A 14562-nucleotide genomic window follows, 5' to 3' on the forward strand; every position below is an offset into this window, starting at 1 on the left:
TTATATGGAATTGTTTATTACATTTTAGTATAATTGTCAACGGAACAGTAAAACAAAAATCTTACATTAATCGTGAGACAGAACAATATGCCTAACATCTTGCCGAGAGGAGAAATCGTTAAGGACATAAGTAATATTTTTCGCCTTATGGTTATCATAAGCGGAAGTTCTTCGCCTTCATTTTAATTATTTGATATTAAATTCAGTTTGTCAAATATAAAACTCACAATGATCTTTGCAACAGTAAGCAAGGTACAAAAGTAACAACACCACTAATCGATGCTCCGACTATAGTCCTACAAACAATTTTAATATTGTTAAATACTATGACAGGAATATATGATTATATATAAATACATATATGTTTTAATGTGTTAAACGCGTTTATTTTGTTTATGTGTCGAAGACATACTTGGATGTATAGTTGTGGGGGAAAGGACGCATTACGTTTTTGAACGGCGAATACACTCTTCATTGTGGTAAAATTAAGTAGCTAGAACTCCATTGTTCATATCGTTGTTTTATACAATTTACAAACAGATGATGTTAAATCAACGTTATTGTCAAATATATGTATGCATATATAATGTCTTTATAGAGATGAGTGTAAGTTGTATTTTCCAGAAGGTTGAGGTTGGGGTTCGGGTTAAAAAAAACCATTTTTTTAAACTAGTCACATCATTTTGTACTCAGTATAAACATGAAAAAGATACAATTATTATAAACTGATTGACAAATTTGAAATTTAGCATTTAGCAATTCCAATACGCAGACAATCTGATAATTATTGTATAGGGTTGATTGCTTTAAGAACAATACCAAGGAATAAAGTCAATTCTGGGTAGCCCGCCGATATAACTGATGGCTTTTAGAGCAGCACCAAAGAATAACGCATTTTTTGGTTAGACCGACGACCCACCTGATTGAGTTTAGAACACTACCAAAAAATAAAGTCATTTTTTGTTAGACCTGATCGCTTATAGAACAGTATCAAAGAATGGAGTCATTTTTGGTAGAGCGTCAACATTACAATTATTTGACCACATGTAAATCAAAAAAAATATTAGTTATGTCGTCTATAACAAAGTGTTTGTCCAAATATTAATGATTATCATTCTTCATAGAAAAAAATATGCACTCGAACGATATATTCTACTTAATAATTTAATTACTACATCAAATCTTAATTATATACTAAGTAGTGAATACAGATAAATTGTATGACTTTTGTGTAATAATAATGTAAATTCGGAATTTACTGCGATATTTTTATAATTGCAAAAAATGCGACAGGGTTATAATTGTCATAATGAAAACTCGATTTGGGATTTTTTTTAAATGAATAAAACAGGATTGTCATCTGAATATCGCAAAAAAAATAATCGCATTTTAGTATAAAATTACAAGATCGCATTACTAATTACACGCAATTATTTCTGAATTTACACGAGAGCAAGAGCTTAATTACCTCACTTATCTATATCATATTCTCGAACTCATTCACAATTGCAAAGGTTTTATCAAACCCCTAATCTGTATAACTTTATGTAACTATATCACGTGAAAAAAACCACCAGATGTATATAATAACGTGTATATGATAAGGCTTTTTGAATATCATACACTACAATAACATCTTCATGCCTTATATATTATGTACTGTAGTACGCCGCTAGATTAAAACTGACGTGGAAAGGTAACACATGCCCACCGAAAGCTGTTTTATTGAGAGCCCAGGTGGTCGTGTGGTCTAGCGGGACGGCTGCAGTGCAGGCGATTTGGTGTCACGATATCACAGTAGCATGGGTTCGAATCCCGGCGAGGGCAGAACCAAAAATTTGCGAAAGCAAATTTACAGATCTAACATTGTTGGGTTGATGTTTAGACGAGTTGTATATACACTATATATGTATATATCAACCCTCAACCAATATAATCCCTCAATGAGATCTCTCGGGATTGAAACAATTTCTTCGGTTGATACGGATGTAATAAAGAAAGAAGCCATATGATATTTTTCTCTTTACATTTTTCAAAAAGATTAAATTACTTACCAGGCGAACTAACTATTGGAGACGTCTATATTTGAGGATGCATCATCATAGCTATAGTATTTATAACACGTCGGGTCACCAGCAAAACTGTAACCAGCAGGACAACACCAATCATATCTAATACAGTCATAATATCCAGTAGAGTGCGAGCCTGAAGTACAATTATACATCTTAAACGTTTTTCCCAATTTGGTGAATTTAATGATTAATTTTGAAAATACTGAATTTCTGAAATTACGGATTATTCATTACTGATCGACTGATGATGTCTGACCATTAATTTCTCCGAAAAATATAACTGCTTTAAACCTTCCTCCAAACCACAAATGACCCTTCGTCGAATATGGTATAAAATTAGAATACGTAAAAATATAGAAAATAATATTACCAAAATTTCAGTTGTTTAGCAATACATTAATCATGGCCTACATTTTTTTATTAAGCTTTCATTTTTTCTATAAATAAAAATCTGACTTCTGCTGGTATTTATCCGGAAATTATAACCACAATTGGAACGTTCAAAATCTTTGATGAAGTTTTAACATGTTTACCTATTAACTACGCTAATTAAGGTGGAACGATCTGCAAAAGTGTATATTACGTAATTGTGTCTGAAATCTGTTTATAGGTCACAGTACGGTCGTCAAATCCGAATATTGGCTCACGCCAATCAGCAAGCTATGAATGCCCTATAAATGTCTGTTTCATTTTCCCCCTAATTTTGCAATATAAAGTAACTTAAACGACTTATATCTGCATGGGTGTTTCAGCTAGATACACAACAAAGTTCCATTCGCTGTTTCGTTCGGAAAATCCATCTATTTCATTACCTTGGTTTATATGATCGAGGTTACAGGTTTTGTGAATTTCTGTACCACCTTTTTCAATCAACCTTTGATTTCAGAATTATCGTAAATACTTGTTTTTCTTCATTTATACCTTCTATGTATCGTATACGTGTTGGCCGTTTTATATAAATTTAGATCAGCATCACAATTTTTAATGGCGAATACCATATATATCATGCTAAAATGTATTTAACGTTTTTTTTATATTTCATATGATTTCATGTGATGTATACTAACTGATGTTAAATCAACGTCTTTGTCATATTGCATTCATAATGTCGTTATAAGGATGCATACAGGTTGTATTATCCAGGGGGATGGGCATTTATATGTTTCAACTATATTACATAGTCGTTTTCTCAGTACATGTATCAATAAATAAATATTTTTCTATAATTTTCCACTTTATATTTGTTTCATTTAGTGTACTATAAGAAAGGGCAACAAAATGATTGACTAGTTCATTACTTTTTTTATTTCATTTTTTAATTAAATTTGTTTCTGACAGTATTCCAATACAGAAAGTTAAATGACTGATAACAGTCAGATAATGAATTTCTTTAAATATAAGAAAAGAACGTAGAATTCATAGTAGATACAAACTATTACAACAGATTCGAACAAATATATCAAATGATCTATTTGAGTAAATTTAGTACCTTTTAATTCAAAATTACAATCCATAGAAAAAAAAGAAGCACAAGGCTGATGTGGTTTTGACCAGGTTTTCTTATTCTATGTCGATAATTTTTTTTTTATTTTCAAAATTAAAGTGTACGCCCGGGCGTTTTGACGTAAACGTTGCTACGCGCATGAGTCAGATAAAAGTAAAATACACTTATCATTAAATATATTCATAGTTTCATGTTAAAATCACTATCATCAACTCGAACATTTGAAAACAAAATTAACAATAATTTCGTTTTCCCAGATTAATCACATCATCCGACTAACTTAAGTTGACAAAAGTAGTACAAAGAAGAATGTGTCCATAGTCCACGGCTGTCATTTTCTATGTTGAGTGGACCGTGAAATTTGTGTAAAAACTCTTATTTGGCATTTAAATTTAAAATATCATATCATAGGAACTTGTATACTAAGTTTCAAGCTCATTAGACCAAACACTTTAACCTGAAGCGGGACAGACGGACGAACGGACGAAAGGACAGACGATGGAAGGACGGACGAACGGAAGGACGGACAAACGAACGCACACACCAGAAAACATAATGTCTCTCTTCTTTCGTAGGTGGTGCATAAAAATATATATCAGTATATATATAACCCCATCATTAGTTTTACAGCTTAGTAACAAAATAAGAAAATAAATAAAATGGCTAGATATGGTATGACCGTGGATGGTAAGCAGTTTCGTATGTGCCTGGTAGCGTCATTGGTTGCAGGTTCCCCTGTCTACTTCCGTTTTGCTGTTGGCCAATGGCTGTTGATGTATTTCTATCTTGCTATTATATATTAAAAGATTTTTGCTTTGAAAAAAGTACACATCAATACAGAAATGTATTAAACATATTAAATACATATACTAGTAACACAAAAAACATATACAGATAGAAAAATATTGTTTAAGTATTTATGAAAGTCGGTCATCTTTATGTCTTTTATACAAATATGCCTGTTGTGCACATTTCAAAATCCTGCTAATTGACTAGTTATATATCTTGATACAAAAACATTTATTTTGTATAGCGGAATGAATTTCCATGTCTTCTGATAAGCGTTCGAAACGAACTATCTTGAATTTTAAATCATTGTTTCCTTGTCGCCATATTTAAAATGAAAATGTTTACCGTCTACCTCCCCGTTGACAAAATTACAATCAGCTTAAAGGTTTTATACCCAGCTAGCTGCCAAATACTATTGATGGAAACATTCTGTTTTTCATACTGTTAGACACACACTTTGAATTTTAAATAAACATAAAGAGTTATAGATTAGTAAATCAATTAATGGAACTTCCACGGTATAAAGAAAACAAATGTACTGAGGCAAAAAATATACAAATTATTATAGTATTACCTAATTTCTTACCATCTTTTAGTTTGATATCTGATTTCAGTCAAACACCTCCTTAACTGCATAAAGCCATCATCTTTTAGATTGCACATTGTTGATGAGGTAGATCTCGAGAATGTTTCATAATGTTTTTTATGATGGATTTAAAATCTGTAAAATTTCGCTCAAAGCCACGTGGAGGGAGAATACAAGGTAAGCTCAATCGAACAAAGCAATTACGGGCCTTTAAACATGAATGATAATAATGATAATGCACACGCATCCGTTCGAATGTGCGACAAGCTCTCAGATAAATATCAGATAACTCAAATCATTAATTGAATCATACAAACTTTAAAAGCACCGTATTACCTGACTTGAGAGAATGCATAAGGGCCTGAATTAGATATTTATGAAAACTTTCTATATGTTTTAATGAAACGTGATCGTCAATATATATCTGCGTGGTTATTTCACTATTACTGTACATTTGTATCAATTAAAAGCAACAGTAGTATACCGCTGTTCGAGATTCATAAATCGATTGAGCAGAAAACAAATCCGGGTTACAAACAAAAACTGAGGGTAATGCATCATATTTAAGAAGAGAACTACGACACAACAGAAACACAACATTAAAATGTAATACACACAGAAACGAACTATAACACAACAATGGCCAGCTTCCTAACTTGGTACAGGACATGTGGCATGCAAAACCTCCCGCTTTAAATTGCAATGTTAAATATAACATTCAAATGACAACATTACATGGCAGGACAATACAAATAAAATATACAACTGAGAAACACACAAATAATAGCTACCAACATGTAACGGGTTAAAAATTCAAAACGCCAGACGTGCGTTTCGTCCAAACAAGACTAATCAGTGACGCTTATGAAAAACGTTCGAAAACCACAACAAGTACAGAGTTGAGGAGCACTGAGGACCAAAAGTTCTAAAAAATTGTGACCAATAAGGCTAAGGTTTTCTGCTTGGTAATAAGGACATTCTTATCATGATTATTATTCAGACTAATTCATATTCTGAAAACAGTAATTTTTTATCAAATGATTATTAGAATTTAATTAAATGAAAATTAAATTCATTTATTGAATTAACATAAACATGTATTGAGACTCGACAAATCGAGTCGTCCTTTACTCTTATTATGCTAATTTGAGCATGTGACAGCCGAGTAGTAAAAGTCCGTGCAATTTGACGGGGAGGACGTTAAATAATTAAGAGAAAGATTTTACATACACTATCAAGATAAGTTTTGTTTTAATAAGTTTATTTGAGAATTCATATTTGAAATCTAATTCGGATTTAAAGATTTTTTTTTTTTTTTGTAATATTTACATTAATTTATTACTTCGTCGAATTAAATATGTGGTTGAGCCACGTGGCATGGAAATTTTAAATGAATATTTTTATTAGTATATGCATTGCCTAGATATGTTTTATTTCACAGTTTATTTATCCTTGATTCAGAATGTTAAAATATACCTGTTATAATGCGTAGAGACAGGTAGGTGCATGTTTACAGGTTAAGTTAATCATAAATAATTTATATATTTTACATATCACAATTCGTGATATACATGTACCGGTAAAAAAAAGAATAAACAAATATTTTTAGAATAAAATGAATATTGTAGCCGATGCGTTGAAACCGTTACAAAATTAAATTAAATTAAAAGACAGAATACTAGCTATGTGATGTTAGTAAGTACTACAATTTTTAACCTATTTTGTTTATACAAATGCCTAGAATTGGTCGACGAAGAAATGGGAATGTGCGCGCATGAGTGTCCGTTGTCGAAGCGCAACCACCAGGGAGACGACGCGTAAGGAAAAACCGTGCAGTTGCTGCACCAAGAACTGAAGATGTCGGGGCAATTGATGGTGAAGTACAAGTACAAGCACCTCTTCCTCTACAAATCCAGGCTCCTTTGCCAATTTAAAAACAACATGCCTTGCAAGGTCCTGTAACACCAGCAATGAACGTACAAGAGCCATTGGCGCAAGTTGAAATACCAGCTCCTGTGCCAATGCCTAATCAAAATGGTGAGATAAATAATGAGCCTATGCTTATACCTAATCAGTCAGAATGGGATGTTTACGTATCCCAAAATTTGAAAGAAAATATGGAAGAGAGAATTTAAAGATTTGTCATTACTTTTTTATCAAAATTTTATTAGCCAAGTTGACAGACTTCAAAATGTTATAAGTTATGATAATGCAGCTGGTTTACTTGTAATTACATCAAACAAAAACAGCAAAGGTCCATCTATTCAAAACATTGAGTCATGAACTGATGCATTTATAAATTATATGAAAATTTGTATTCAACGTTTTCCAAATTTAGCTAGTGAATTGACCACTTATATGTCAATCATTAGAGGTACACAAGTGTTTTTTGAGAAGATTTATTGTTATGACAAGCAATTTAGATTAAGAATGGTAAGTTATCCTTCAAGATGTTGGTCTTCCTTTGGTGGCATTTTATGGTACGCCGTCATAGCTAATGGGGAACCGGAGGGTAACAACATTCAACAGAGCTTGTAATCGTCAAAATTGTTTTTACACCCATTTATGTATGAAATGCGGAAGGGCCACCCTTTCGCTGGCTGTCAACAAGTAAATAGCAACCAGGCATATGCTCGTTCTCAAAATGCAGCCCGAGGCACATATCAAAATAGAGTTGCTAGAAATTTTGCACCTAGAAGTCAAACAAATTTTCAAAGAGGAGCGAATTTGAATCAAGGATTTAGACCTCGAGGAAGCAGATTCCCTGCCCTTCGAATGGCAGCACCACATACATTTAACATAAGCAGCACGACGGGTGCCGCATGTGGAGCAGGATCTGCACCTGAGACCACCCCTAGTTTTTGGTGGGGTTTGTGTTGTTTATTCTTTAGTTTTCTATGTTGTGTCATGTGTACTATTGTTTTTCTGTTTGTCTTTTTCATTTTTAGCCATGGCGTTGTCAGTTTGTTTTAGATTTATGAGTTTGACTGTCCCTTTGGTATCTTTCGTCCCTCTTTTAACAATTAAATTATATATTTTTCAGAATCTGTAATTAATCCGTTGGACATATGGTGTCTTGACTTTACTCCGATCAATATCACAGAATTAAATGAACTTCTTTTCAATTACCCAAAATCAACATGATGCAATGATATTATGCAAGGGATTTTCTGAAGGGTTTAGGTTAAATTATTTTGGACTCGATGTAAGATTGAATCAAAATATTTACATTCAGTCATCCAAAATCCTGGGGTGGCATTGGAAAAAGTCATGAGTGAATTAAAAATGGTCGTATAGCTGGTCCTTTTTTGACTAAACCTCTATCTAATCTAAGGTGTTCGCCTATAGGTGTAATTCCTAAAACAAACCGGGTGGATTTAGATTGATTCCGCCAAATTTGAGTGTAAACAACTTTATTGGTGAAAAATTTACTACAGTATAGTATTCGTCTTTTGACAATGCTATTGATATGATTAAAAGATTGGGTTCAAATGTAGAAATTGGAAAAAAGGACATTGAATCCGACTTCAGATTGTTAAACATTTATCCGGGGAACTTTGATCTATTAGGGTTTAAACTTAATGAATATTATTTCATAGATAAATCATTGCCTATGGGGTACTCAGAATCAAATTGCTTATTCGAAAAAATTTCAACTTGTATTCAATGGGCTGTCATGAATGAGTCCAATTCAGATAATCTTGATCATTATTTGGATGATTTTTTGTTTGCTGGTAAAAGCAATACTGATGATTGTAAAAATCTGATGAATAGTTTTGATAGAGTATGTTGTCGTCTTGAAGTCCCAATTGCTCGTGAAAAAACAGAAGGCCCAACAACGAAACTAAGTTATTTAGGTTTGCTTGTAGACACAGAAAAAACGCTAATACAAATTCCGGAGGACAAAGTATTGGAGTTAAAGTAAAACATTAAATGGGTATAAGGCAGGAAAAAGATAACTTTAAGGGACCTTAAATCTTTTTGTGGGTCATTAGCTTTTTGTGCAAATGCTCTACCCGCAAGCACAGCATTTAGCAGACAAATTAATTTGGCAAGTAGTCACGCAAAGAAACCACATCATTATGTCAGAATCACAGAAGACATGTATCAAGACTTATTGGTATGGGAATTGTTTTTAGACAAATTTAACGGTATTAGCTACATGCTCGACATTAATTGTACTTCAAATTCAGTTTTACAACTATTTACTGAAAGCGCTGGTGGTTTAACAAAAGGGTGTGGCTGCTATTTCCAAGGTAAATGTGCTTTTCTTAAATGGCCTATTGCACTATCTGTTTACTTATTGGGTAATCTTTTATAAAAAATTTTTTTTTTTATTTAATTTGGATAATAATGCCGTGGTTGAAATTTTAAATAAGAAGACGTCAAAATCTATACGAATTATGAACCTTGTTAAACACATAGTATATTGGTCATTTTTAGGCAATTTTCACATTAAGGCACAGTTCATTCCTGGTTATACAAACATAATTGCAGATTGTATTTCTCGTAAAAAATGTCAGAAATTCAAAAGTCTGGCCCTAACAGCAGATACACATCCAGCTACAATTCCGGAGGAATTTTGGAACATTTTAGACCAGAAATAGCAAAGTTATTGGACGCCTCGAATTCTCAAAATACATGGAAAACGTATAACAATGGACTGACTTCATTTGTTTCATTTAGATTAAAAGAAGGTTTAGGAAATACATGGCCGCCCAGTATTTCGCATTTAGTTAATAATGTTGCTTATTTATCAAAATTAGGATATGCCCATGCAACAGTTAATATGTACTTGTCAGAATTAAGCTATTATTTACGAATAAATGAGCTCACTGATTTGACTTCATCGTTAAATAAACAGTCACAATCAATAAAATAGTCAAAATATGGGAACATCAGTCATCATCGTATAACAATTTAACAGGACACAACAACATCTACTATCTACGAACACATGGATTGATTTGAGTGTCTGACGTCAGAAAAATGTATTCTATGTATAATTACAATTTGTCTGTTCTTCAGTATATGAATGTACGTTATTTAGAACCATGTTTTCATTAGCATTTTTTGCATTTTTGAGAATCGGTGAAATAACATATTAACATATTAACATATTCTATGTATAATTTTTGGACTAGTTTGAATCTCGGTCTATTTCTGTAATTTATTCTTACATACTTTTGATTTTTTAACCCTGTATGCGTACATTGCCTATGTAAATTTTAAAATTGTTTGTACGCACATTGAACGACAAATTTATGTGACGTATATAATTTTTCTGACGTCGGACACTCAAGTAGATCCATGTGTTCGTGGATAGGTTTTTGTGTCCTGTTAAATTGTTCCTTTTAAAAAGTTTTGGATTCTCATAAATTCTATGTATAACTTTTGGACTAGTTTGATTTCTGTAATTTATTCTTACATACTTTTGATTTTTTAACCCTGTCTGCGCTCATTGCCTATGTAAAATTTAAAATTGGCTATAATCCAGGTACTTTGGATAACTATTGTATGCACATTGAACGACAAATTTATGTGACGTATATAATTTTTCTGACGTCAGACACTCAAATCAATCCATGTGTTCGTAGATAGTAGATGTTGTTGTGTCCTGTTAAATTGTTATACGATGATGACTGATGTTCCCATATTTTGACTATTTTATTGATTGTGACTGTTTATTTAACGCATCATGTAAATGTAATGGAATTTGATGAGACTGTTATTAAAGTGAGAGGGTTAGCGCTATAGAACCAGGTTTAATCCACCATTTTCTACATTTGAAAATGCCTGTACCAAGTCAGGAATATGACAGTTCTTGTCCATTCGTTTTTGATGCGTTTTGTTTTTTGATTTTGCCATGTGATTATGGACTTTCCAAATTGATTTTCCTCTGAGTTCAGTATTTTTGTGATTTTACTTTTTCATTATACAAAAAATGTTGAAAGGAATGGACAATTATATGGCGTAGTGGATAGTCGCAAACCTATAACTTTAGAAATATTAGCTCGATTAACAAACTCGTTACAATTTGTCTGTTCTTCAGTATATGAATGTACGTTATTTAGAACCATGTTTTCATTAGCATTTTTTGCATTTTTGAGAATCGGTGAAATAACAATTAATAGAAATACGCAACAGTTCATATACAATGGTGATGTCAATGTTTCACATCATTTACAATCTGCATATATCACAATTCTCTTTTCGAAAACAGACCAAAAAGCTTTATCTACAACATTAACAGTTGAAAGTTTCAATCACGTAGATATTTGCCCGGTGAGATTGTTATTAAACTTTATTTCAATCAGACACTTAAACAATGGACCACTTTTTTGTCATTTTAACAAAACTGATGTAACACGATATCAATTTTCTAGTGTACTATGCAAGACCATGAAATTTATTGATTGTAATCCAAATGAGTACAACACGCATTCATTTCGAATAGGAGCAGCTACACATTTTGCTATGATCGGTCATACTGATGAAGAAATTATGACTTTAGGTCATTGGAAATCTGCATCCTTTAAACGTTACATAAGAATTGAGCTAACCAAATAACTTATAATTTCAGCACATGTCTTAGTAATGAAATATGGATTATTGGTTCTTCAATAATATGCAGTGCTCGTGATCACTCGGAGAACAGACCTTCAGGAAGTAATTTAGGTCTTTTAAAAAAAAATGTTTTTGCGATGGGGAGGCAAATTTGGTATGAAATGGGACGATGTTGTTGGCACAGTTAACAGCATCATTAATTTATGCAACAAAATTCCACATGCGTTGATATTGTATTGTGGTGGGAATGACATAGGAAATGTACCATGTGGTGCTCTGCTATATCACATTAAATTCACAATAGCAATTCTGTCTCACATGCTCCCAAATTGTTCTCCTAAATGGTCAAGCATTCTTCCCAGGCGATGATGGCGTTACTCAAGTGATGACCATGCCATGGAAGTAACAAGAAAGATAATAGATAGGGGAGTGAGATCTTATATACTCAAACATGGAGGATACGTTATCAAATTATCAGATTTTGACGATGGAGTGCATCTATCATTTATTGGAAATGATATTTTCTTGAATCAAATTCAGTCAGCACTAGAAACATTCATAAGTTATCCACATTGTGTTGTATTTCACCACGATCACTTTTAATTTAAAATAAACAGTTCATAATGTAATGGATGAAAATACATGTATTTTATGAAATTTGGTTGTTATATAAATGTTGAATTCGCAATATCTTTTATTATTTTGATTGTTTAAATGTTGTTGTAGATAAGTTGATTGTAGAAATGGAGTTAACTGAATTGTCATGAGTAAATTGTGTGGCGGATTATCATTCTGTTCTAAAGTCCGAATGATAATTTTGGCGAAATTTACTTCACTTTATGCAGACTATGGATAGCTCAGCTGCTAATTCTGAAATATTGCTGAATGGGCAACCCTTCAGTACACAAGCTTTGGATCGCCCAGCTGTGATACAATGATTAGTTCAATCGTCATCAACATTTTAATGATTGACAATTTTTTTAGTTGTGTACTGTTGTTGTAACAGTTGTTGTTGTTTTATGAATGAATTATGATAAAATGTTGCCATGACAATTTAATATCCAAACAAAATCAGTGTTTGTTGTTTGCTGTACTGAAATACAAATCAAGGCATCAATGGCGTCTGTTCGTCAATTCTGTTAATTGGTAATTTACAACAAGTGGTATTTTTGATCAAATGATATATTCAATAATAGAATTTAATTAAATGAAAATTAAATTTATTTATTGAATTAACATATACATGTATTGAGACTCGACAAATCGAGTCGTCCTTTACTCTTATTATGCTAATTTGAGCATGTGACAGCCGAGTAGTAAACGTCTGTGCAATTTAACGGTCTCTTTTACCTTGAAAACAGAAAGGAGAGGACGTTTATAAACTAAGACCATTCTCGCACACCCTAAAGAATTGAACTTTGTTTGCTGCTGGTTTTATTTATTTTTCAGATGCTCCAGTCTTCAAACACAAATCCTTCATGGTAACATGCTGAAACAGTCACACAACCGGAGCGATATTTACTTCACTTTATGCAGACTATGGATAGCCCAGCTGCTAATTCTAAAATATTGCTGAATGGACCGCCCTTCAGTACACAAACTTTGGATCGCCCAGCTGTGATACAATGATTAGTTCAATCGTCATAAACATTTTATTGATTGACCCATATGTTGGTTGTGTACTTTTGTTGTTACAGTTGTTTTTGTTTTATGAATGAATTTTGATTAAATGTTGCCATGACCATTCAATATCCAAACAAAATCAGTGTTTGTTATATGTTGTACTGAAATAAAAATCAAGGCATCAATGGCGTCTGTTTCGATCAAATGATATATTCAATAAATAATAGTTATACATTATTAAAACCGAAGTGGGGACTACAGAATAAAAACGGATACATTACATGAAACAACTTATACCAGCACATCATCCAAATTAGCCAAAGTCAACAACACACTTGGTGACATCACATTTGAATTTCAAAAAAGATTTCCCAAAAATAAGATAGCATTAGTATAGAATTCAAGATTAGATTTGTAAGAATGATAAAACATTTATTAATAACTCTGAAAAGTACAATGCTTATGTATATCAAATTGTGGTTCATGTAGTAATTATATAATTAATTATATTATCTAGCAATGTCGGTGTTTCTTCTGAATCAAACTGTTAACCAAATGTGTCAATGAATAAATGACTGAATTAAATATTTTGGAAAATTTTATAGATGTTTTTAATAAAACATCATCATCAGTATATATCTACATAGTTAATTCACTATTGCTTTACATTTGGTATTAAGAATATATGACCATGATCATGTATAAACATTTAACTTTCCTGTTCACACTACTGTTTAAAAAGATAAATACATATTTACTTTTATTCAAGTCTGAATAATATTGGTGGTTAAGTTGCATTCTTTATAATTTGCGAATTCTAAATCGTAAGTCGATTATTAAGTTTTTTCATGTACATATCGCTTTTGTCGGCACGAGGATTTCAATTCCGTATTGTTTGATAGATAAATAGATAGTTTCACTTTTCCAAATTAAAGTTATTGTATTGTTAATGGAGATCAAGGCTCTGATTACGAAAACTTTGTTAAAAGGAATACTTCAGAACACTCTAGTGTATAGTTTTTTTAAATGTCGAATACTATTTTTACTTTTAAGGAAGACAATGAAAGTTCAAATATTCGGAATGTACACAGTTAATATAACTTTATTCGTTGTTGGAAAACTATTTTCTTCACCATGAGTGTAAGTGATTTTATACTTTTAAACAAATAAATCAAGATATCGATAGAATAAGAACATAACATTGAAACACCTTTATTTATTAATACCCTAGCCTCTTCATACTTTTTTATCGGTATTTATTTAACTTAAACGTTTGGTGTGGTCGCTGTTACTTTCAAGGGGATGACTTCAAGTGTGCTGCTTGCATCAATTATTATATTCGATATTCATGCAAGCAGAATAATTTCTTCAAATGGTGTTGCATGGTTAAGAAATGCCTATTTAAGATATACCCCGCAATT

The sequence above is a fragment of the Mytilus trossulus genome, chromosome 9 (genome assembly GCF_036588685.1).
Source record: "Mytilus trossulus isolate FHL-02 chromosome 9, PNRI_Mtr1.1.1.hap1, whole genome shotgun sequence".
NCBI classification, from domain to species: Eukaryota; Metazoa; Mollusca; class Bivalvia; order Mytilida; family Mytilidae; genus Mytilus; species Mytilus trossulus.